The sequence below is a fragment of the Antennarius striatus genome, chromosome 17, assembly GCF_040054535.1.
Source record: "Antennarius striatus isolate MH-2024 chromosome 17, ASM4005453v1, whole genome shotgun sequence".
Lineage (NCBI taxonomy): Eukaryota > Metazoa > Chordata > Actinopteri > Lophiiformes > Antennariidae > Antennarius > Antennarius striatus.
The window spans coordinates 12,356,617-12,366,267 of NC_090792.1; positions in this window are offsets into that span (position 1 = coordinate 12,356,617).

Consider the following 9,651-nt stretch of genomic DNA (forward strand, 5'->3'; position numbering starts at 1 on the left):
CAGGTTTATTCAGCGACCGGTGTGGGTGCCTCTGTACTGCCAGTTTTTTTAGAGAGGGTCCAAACAGGTGCTGTGTGTGTAATTGTTTTCTATAAACAAGCTTGTTTTTTGCGGTGCATTTCTGGCCAGCATGGTGGAAAGCGTTTAGCGTCATTAATTCACAGCAAAGAGGGATCTGGATTTGAACACCACCTATATCCAAAGTATCCACAGTGTGTTTTTAACGTCATGAACTATCACTGATATTCAGTTACTAGTATGACATCATGAACAAGGCAATGTGGAGTCTCTTACTTTGCAAACTTTTAACTATTGAAAATATAACCGCTTCACAGACCAGTCAGCAAACACACTCTTTAAATAAGTCTGCCATGTCTGTTTCATTTGTGATCAGGGTGGAAATAGATTCTGCAACACCAGGATATGCCAGCTGCTGCCAATGAATGACCTTGGATCACAGATTCAGCCCTTAAAAATACATAAAAACTAAATTCTGTATCAATTCTAACACTGCAGCTGTATAAAACGTTTTCTTTTGTAAGAATTAAAAATGAGATTCCTGCTATTGTGATAGAGTTCACATGAAAACACTTCGAGTTGCAGTCTCAGAGGCCTCATAATCACCATGGTTAATCATATATGACTCAAATACAGCTAGAGTTATGTTTACATTTATTATATTTCATAAGTTTCTGATTGTTGTTTCCATCTACAACTTCTTTTGAAAACGGCAAAACAAATGGTTTCAAGACTGGTAAGTTTCTGCCAAACTTTTTTTTTTTTTTCTTTTTTCCTTTCTGTTGAAGTCTGGGTGTGAGGGGAAATCTTGAAAATGAGCAAACTAGCAGAACATTGTAAGGAATGGACTGGTGCAGGTGAGGAGAGGGAAAGTAAAAAGCTGACAACGTTAATATGGAACCAAAAGGAGAGTGCAGCCTGGCAGTCACTCAAATTCTGCACCTGCACCTTCGTAGAGCGATCTCTCCGGTGGGCCTCTCTGGCTCCCTCTCTCAGTTTCCCTCTTTCTTCCTCCTTCTCTCCCTCTTTCCTCTCCATGTACTTTGGCTTGGTTTGTCACTTTCAGCATGTTTTATATACTCTGTGAACTCTGCCTGTGGGTGTGTATGTGTGTGTTTGTGTATATATGTGTGCGTCTTAATTGTGGCAATCCTATGGGAAGGGGAGGACAATGATGTTTGGATGGTGCCGTGCCAGGTTCTGCAGTACGACTCAGCGTGGAGCTGCAGACACCTGGACTGCCTGAAGGGCAAGAGGAAGGTAGACTTGTCCTCCTTCCTGCCTTCCCTTCACTTTTTTTTGACCACTCTCTCTTTCTCTCAGTCACTTTCACACTCTCGTCCTCTTTTACGTCTGTCCTCGAGCACCCAGAAAACAGCTGCTGTGCAGCCTGCACACAACATCCCACCCAGCACAGCCTATCCCATTAATCATGGCGCACTACTCACCACCGATTGTATGGATGCAAGATGGAGAAAAACTTTACGGGTCAATCTTTTGTCCGAATAGTTTGAAACTCAAATTCCAGCTGCATGTTTCATTAGAGTAATTCACTAATTATTTGTTGGCGGATATAATCGCCAACTACTGATCAAAGTAACAGTCAAGCCAACAGAAACAGGCTAAACACTCTTTACCAACCAATTAAAGGCCACGTCATAAAAACTCTTACAGGAGTAAAAAAAAAAAAAAAAGTAATGTGCTAAAATGTTCTTTGGTAAACATAAACGTCAGCCTTACAAATGAGTGCTTAACATGCAACAACATTCTGGATCAGCTGGAGAGTCTTCAGAGACATATTGTGACAGCCTGTTAATAGGGAGCGCAATAATGCAGGGTGGAAGTAATAAAAGCACAGACTAATTTTTCAGCGTCTTTTTGAGGCAGATCTTGAAGGAGCAGCTGGAAACTGATATGATTCAGGTGATTCTGAATTAATGTTTTCTAATGAATCGATTTAGCTGTATTTCACAATGTCAGAGCGTACAAAAATAGAAAGTTTTTTTGGATAGCAGGGATTACAAAATAGGATTTACAAAGGAAACGGTGAGACATCACAATTATGCAATTTCCTCCGGGATTAATAAAGTATCTATCTATCTATCTATCTATCTATCTATCTATCTATCTATCTATCTATCTATCTATCTATCTATCTATCTATCTATCTATCTATCTATCTATCTATCTATCTATCTATCTATCTATCTATCTATCTATCTATCTATCTATCTATCTATCTATCTATCTATCTATCTATCTATCTATCTATCTATCTATCTATCTAAGGTGTTATTAAGCCATGTTCACATATAAACAGAGAGCATGGAAATGCTGCTGCTCTCTCAGAAGAGCCTGGCCTTGATTGGGTCAAGGATCTAACGTGATCCAACCAATCGGTGGAAGACATCATCTGCCTATCTCCACACCTAAAGCCTAAACAGTTAACTTCATCTTTTGTCTAGACCAAGGGTCCCCAAATTTTTTTAAAACACGGTTTAACGTTAGACAATCTTTTCACAGACCGGCCTTTAAGGTGTGTGAATTCAAAGAATACGCAACTTTGCTAACAGTATCATCATAACATCGCTCCAACTTTTGTGCTTTGTTTGTTTTGCTAGCGTTGGAGTTTCAATTTAGCGGTACTGTATTCTGTGTCACCGGCTGGAGCAACCCCTTTTAAGAAGGTAGCCATGCGACTGAGGCAAGCATCTTCAACCATTCATTCATCTTCTTATCTGGTTCTTCTGCTTTTTGTGGGTGGCAAGCATCTTGACAAGGATAAAAAGTGAGTTATAGACAGATATGATGGAGAGAATCCGGTGATTTTCCAGCACAAATAAATAAACTAGAAATAATGTAAGTTACGTGTTCTTTCTGTGCAGCCCAGTACCATTTGACCCACACACCAGTACCAGTCCGAGGCCTGGGGGTTGGAAACCACTGTTCAAGACAAGGGAGGGTCGATCACTTGTTTGTCCCTTCCTAGTGTTGTGATCATACTGTCCAGGCAGACGTTACTTCTAGGTGCGTTCACAAATCACACATTGTCATTCATGAAGATGCTTTTCCTTTTGAGGTAGTTGTCCTGCATGCTTGTTTCTCCACATAAAGTTTTTGTATATCGGCCAATTTTAAGGCCATAAAATCTACTTTGTACTGTCCCATCTGTTCAGTTCATTAATTTTTTACTAATTAGGTATAATGTATGTACACAAGCTGTTATTAATGCAGTTACGTAGATTTAGCTTTCCATCCGAACCAAGCCAGGCTGACTGCATCCTTTTTTTAAACTAAGCCAGACAGTTGCTGAGGGTAGCCACGCACAGAAGTGGTAACAATTCTCATTTAACTTTGTGTATAGCCACATTTCCTATTATAGAGGACTAATCTTTTAAGAAAATAAGCAAAAGAACCATAAAAAAAATAAAAATAGCAAAAACTTTAAATGTAAACTCCCAGATTGCAAGTATGACTAATAACATTGAGAGTTTAAAGAAATTAGAGCCTAAAGATGGATGAATATTGATGGTGTCAGTATTTTGATAGTCATATTCATGAATTCTGGTGCGACTGGTCTGTAAAAGAAATATATATTTAACACAGACTGATGTGAAACACTGTCGGTGTTTCATCTTGACATGGATTCATTTCTGCAGGGCTTTGTCACTGGTACTTGGCCTTTCCTCTCAACTTTGACATTCACCGTCAGCTTTATGGCCATATGTGCACATGGTGGTTGAGTGATGAAAAAAGTTGCCTGTATTCATATTCAAGTCTGACATATTGAGGGATGGAAAGATGCTCATGGAGTGCTTGTGGGCAAAGACAGTGACATACGGACACAGGCTCTCTCACTCTTCCTCTCTCTCACTCTCTATTTATCTGTCTCTCTCTCTCAGATACGCACACATATGCACACAACTCTTGGTCAGCAGCACAGATGAGTTCTGGGAAAACAAGCAGCTGCAGGAGGAGGAAAGGACCATAAGGCTGGACGGCTTGCCAAATTTCATCATCTATTATGGATTGCCTGAGATGCACACTCTACTGCAACCAGGGGCATGTCTCTCATTCATATGCAATTTCAAATCTGTATGGCCAAACACTGCATGCATGCACACCTCTGCGATTGATCCATCTTAAAAGACCGAAACAAAGCATCAATGTCATGTTGGTATTTGATTAGTCACTTTTTTTTAAATCACCAAATTAAATTTCTGACCTGCAGCAGGCATTGTCTTTTTCAGCACTGCCGCTAGGAGGTGCTGAAGTCTAAAATGTTCGCATTACAAATATAAAGTATAAATGAATTAATGCCTTAGGCAATTGCAAAAAAATTATAAAAAATAATACATTTTCTTATTGCTTCTTCTGCTTTGCGGGTCACAGGTTATACTGGAGCCCATCCCAGCTGACTACAGGCTCGTCACTGGTGCATCAGAGAACCACATGAAAGACAAACAACCACTCATACACACTTGCGGACAATGTATAATCTATCAATTCATCACATGTCCACCAAAAAGGTGCCTTTTCACAAAACAAACCAACCAACCAAACTAAAAAAACAATGACTTTTACTTAAATGTTAAAGCTAGATGTTAGAAAGCAGGAAAACAGAGATATGGGTTATTTCAGAAATACAGCAGACTGACTGACAAAAAGCCAAATGAGAGGACACTGTCTGAACTACTCAGTACAGTAGGAGAGAATGTAAGAGAACATTATCCTAAAAAAACAAGAGACAACAGGGAAAAGTCAACAGAGACTCTTTTCAGTGTCGTCAACAGATGTTGCTGGTGGCAAAGTTATGAGGAGGACGGTTGCCGTTTGGTTAATTTTTAGCTCTAAGCTGTATGTTCATCGGTTTCATTATTTAGTTAGATAATACTTTATTGTCACCGTCTACAATACAATTAAAACAGTCTTTTTTGCATATCCCTTCTAGTTATACTGGTGCAGTTCATCACATTATAATTAGATGCAAACTACTGCTCTACTGAAGCTGCAGTTACTCAGCTGCACTCACTGATCAGAAGTCATATGTTCTCCTGCTTGCTAATGTTTCTTAAAAGTACTTACACATGCACTTCATTTCACCTTTCAAAATCTTCCATCTAAATTTCAGATTTTCAGATAATCTTTTACATTTCAGTGTCAGTTTTAGTGTGTAACACCATGACTGCCTTCAAGAAGAGACTTGTAAACTCTCAGCCTTCATTTACCATATTTAAACAAGTTGCATGGATGCTGGAGCTCATCCCAACTGACCCTTGAAGAGAGGTAGGGGCTTCATAATGGGGTCAAAGACAAACAGCCACTCAAACAAATTCATCCAGGTTCTTTTTGCACTGTGGGAGGAACCCAGACCTTCTAGGGTGAACCCACAGAACCACGGGAAGAATATGTACACCCTGAATTGAAAGAACTTCTGGAAACCCAGCACCCTCATGCAGTGACACCTGCAATGCCACCATGCTGACCCCAATTTGGTTTGGAACCAGTTAAACACAGTGGACATTCTGGGAAGCATCAAAGTCCTAGAAGCCTTGCGAGCCACAGCAGTACAGTTGCGGAGTTACATTTGGCATCGTGGTCGTGGCCTTCTTGTTTCCATCTTCAGGAAGGGAAATGAGATAACTTGTTGTCGCGCATGTTTCTGTATCTTTTCAGAGGGAGCACTTTGGCAGGCACCATTACCACCCAGCAGTAAATTGCCTTGTAAATTACAGTGCCGGGGTAATAAAGCCAGATTTGTATATCACCAGGAGTGGAGACTGTGTCTGTCTTGTAAATTTAATTAAACAGCAGGTGCAAAATCAGGTCATATGGCTTTGATGTGCCCCATGTGAGAATGACAACCAGACAAAGATTCTAATACGGGCAGCATTTACATATTTTTGCATGCAGCGTGCGGCTGACGTGAAGGTGTGGTGGTGGGGGGTGTTGGGGGTGGGGATTGGGACAATCACCTTGTAGTGTATTAAATTTCCCCCAAATTAAAGAGGATTGAAATTAGCTGTCACCTTCAATTTTAATAGATCCACAGCAAAATAAATGGCTAAGCTCTTCAAAAAAATAACCCATTGTTGGGAGTGAGCAAAAGCTGAGCCATTAACAACATCGACTGACGAATCAAGCGCTTCAGGCTAATTGGCTTTTATTACCCTTCTACTGTACATGACACTACATCAGAACTAACCTGGAATGAATGCAATTAGGATATGTCTTCAGAACATTCTGCTGAACAAGAGTCAAGCCAGAAAATTAGAAAAACTATCCCCAACTAGAGTTGTGTCTTAATATAGATCTCTGTCTGACTGATGTGCACTGAAGCCAGAAATCATACTCTGATGGCCGTACTTGACCTGTGACTCCGTCGACGTGCCGCCTTAGCTCCAGGAGGTTCCTTTCTGTATGGTGGTTTGAGCTCCCTGCCAGAGAGCACACAAACGTGTCAGCGGCATCAGTTGACCTGACGGCAACACCTTCGCTTGTTTCTTTTTTTTGTGTGTGTGTGTGTGTGTCGGGAGGAAGTGGTTGATAATTACCACCTAGGATGTAGCCATCTGTGCCACCCTTTCACGGCCTGTTAAGCTTGCTTTTCAGAAAGTTTACCGTTGACAGAGGGCAGACGAGAAGAGTGAATGCCATAGCATGTTAAAAGACTGCACACTCAAGCAGTATTAAAAGCAGTGCTAAGGCACGGATTTACAGACAGAAGGTGGAGGAGGAGGCATAGGAGGAGACGGGTGAGGGGGGACGGGGGTGGGGGGTAAGCAGTAGGTGCAAAAACATGGTAGTCTGGCTGTTAGGGACATTTATTAATGTCTTTAAGCTGAAAACTTCAATATCAAAACAGATGGGAGTGAATATCGTCGTTATTAAATCAGTCTCCTCACACAAGCTCAGAACCCCGATCTTGTTTCTGTTCCAGCATGCACACTTACTCCATCTCTGTAACTTTTCATCAAAGACACCCATCACTCAGAGCTGCCTATTGTCATCAGCCATGAGGGACACCTGCGCTTCAGCCATAAGGCAGCAGTTATCATCAAGCTGTCGGATTTCTGTCACTACGGCAGGATCTATGTGGAAACCTTCACTGTCAAAAGCTGTCAAATTTCCATGAGTCTTTAATGAGAAAAAGCCAAGTTGAAACCACAGGCATCGACAGTGTGTGTGTGTGTGTGTGTGTGTGTGTGTGTGTGTGTGTGTGTGTGTGTGTGTGTGTGTGTGTGTGTGTGTGTGTGTGTGTGTGTGTGTGTGTGTGTGTGAGGGAGAGACAGGGGAGGGTAAGGGAACAGGTGCATGGCTGGAAGCTGTGGTGGCGGTGGGTGCAGCAGGGGCTCAGTACAGTACGTCATCTCGGGTACATGATGGTTCCAGTCTCACTAATCAAACACACATCAACTGCCAGCAACTAAAAGACACGACTGACATTACATAAAGAGCAGTGGGCTGGAAATTGATTCAGCTCCATCTCCAAAAATAAAAGTATTTTTTTTCTACTGTAGCCTCAGGTGTTTAAAAAAAAACGATTTATCTGTTCAAAAAGAAGAATTTCCTTGCTGAAACAAATGTAAATAGAACTTGAAAACCTGTCTTCGTTTCTCCCCTCCCGCCGCAGGTAATGGCAGTATCACAATCAACCGAAGCCTGTTTATAGGAGAATGTGTAGTTCTCAGTTGCAGGAATGTCTCCGTGACAGAAAACAGGTGTTACTTTCCCCACGGCTGCAACAGGCCCAGGTGAGGTGGCTCAGGTGAAGGACCCAAGGCAAACTAACACACATTGACTCGAGAGAGAAAAGAGCAAGAGTTAGGGATTACGTGGGAGAACGGTGAGGAGGAAGACAAATACAGGGCTTGTTGAACAGGCTGGAGGAAGCAGTTGCATGAGAATTCTATGAAGTTGCACGGTTAGCTGAAGGGAAAGAGAAGCACAGCTGAAGATATGATGACACACAGTATGACTGCTGATTGACACTCACGGATTCTTTTACAGTTGCCTTGTGTAAATCAGCAGAAAAGGACAGCTTAGTGAAACTTAATTAAATTGTACTTTTGCGTAAACTGAATTATGTCTGCCTATAGTGTTATAGGTTTGTCAGCAAGATTGTAAAAAGGTCTTCTCAAACGCTTTCCATGAAACTTCAAAAAAACAAAAAAGTATTGATACAAAATAGACTCCAACAAATTTTGTTTTGAATCCACATAATTTCTTACAAATTGTCTTTAAATCTCTTTAACATTTTGGGAAAGTTTTTTTTCTTCAATATTGTTCCTGAATTTCCCATGGAATAAAGTAAGATCTACCATAGAATGCAGAATTTTGTTGTCATTTCAACTAAAACAAGGACCCACCCAAACTACAAACATTCAGTCGTGCACATACTTTCACTAAGGATTAACATATTTGTTCCTATTATCTGGACTGACATCAAATGGGACCCTAAAACCAACCTCGCACCAAGCTTCTTCAAAATCTGTTCAGTAGTTTTTATGGAAATCTGCTGACCATCCAATTAATTAATCAACTAACAACTAACATTTAATGATTTGTATGGTTAAGGGCTGTGAGACGTTGTAGTTATTAAAAGAGTAATTTGACATTTTGGGAAGATTTGCTTAAAATTAAACTCCAACTTTGTTTAACACAAATCTATGGTAAATACTCAGTTAACATACCTTGAAATGTACTTTAGTTGTAGAAACAATAAGTTGCCGTTTAGATGTAGGATTCTTCTTTTGGGTTACAAGCCTTCAAAAAGACACTTAAGTTTTGTTGTACCATCCTTCAAAAAAATGAACATGTTGGCTTTCCTCTCAGAAGTTAAATTTCTCTTTTTAAATATGTCCTATAATCTGTATATTTCAATAACTTCCAGAATTGTTTACTGTGTGGATGCTAAATGTTTGCTTGAATCTCCCATTAGATGTCAGGAGGGGACTGACTGTTAGAACATCAGTAAGTACTGAACATCCCTTGTTACTGATCTGACAGGACAGAGTCTTTTCTCGCTGAACCACAGGATGCTAATGAGCGCTAATAGATGTCATAGGCTTAAGGGACATTGAGCACAACAACTGCATGCTGGGATTAAATGGATCAGACACGGGACCTTGTCATCTTATGTCAGACAGTGGCTGATTTCAATGGCCCCTGGTCACAATTAGAGCTCTATGTATTGTGTGTGGAACTATGAGTGAATGCACATGCCTATTATTAGCCCCCCACCCCTACTGATAGCTGACAGACAGCCCTGAGCTTTTTATGTCCAGGTATGTTTGGTCTATTCTTTCCTCAGCAGGGCAAAACACTGCCTGTCAGCGTGACATGTCAGGACTGAAGAACCTCTGTAATAATGATCAGTAGAATGGGAAAACATCACGCAGAACACACACACACACACACACACATAAAATTATACACATACATATATGCGCACATACAGTATGTACATGCACACATTCTTTACATACAGTTTATATTGAAAAACAGACAGACACACACACGTTAAGAATGAATCCTTCATCTATTTGACTTCAGATGTGGCAGCTTTCAAAATCGTGCAGGAGAAGGGGGCTTAAACTGAATACATCTCGGAAAAGAACTGCAACTTCACTC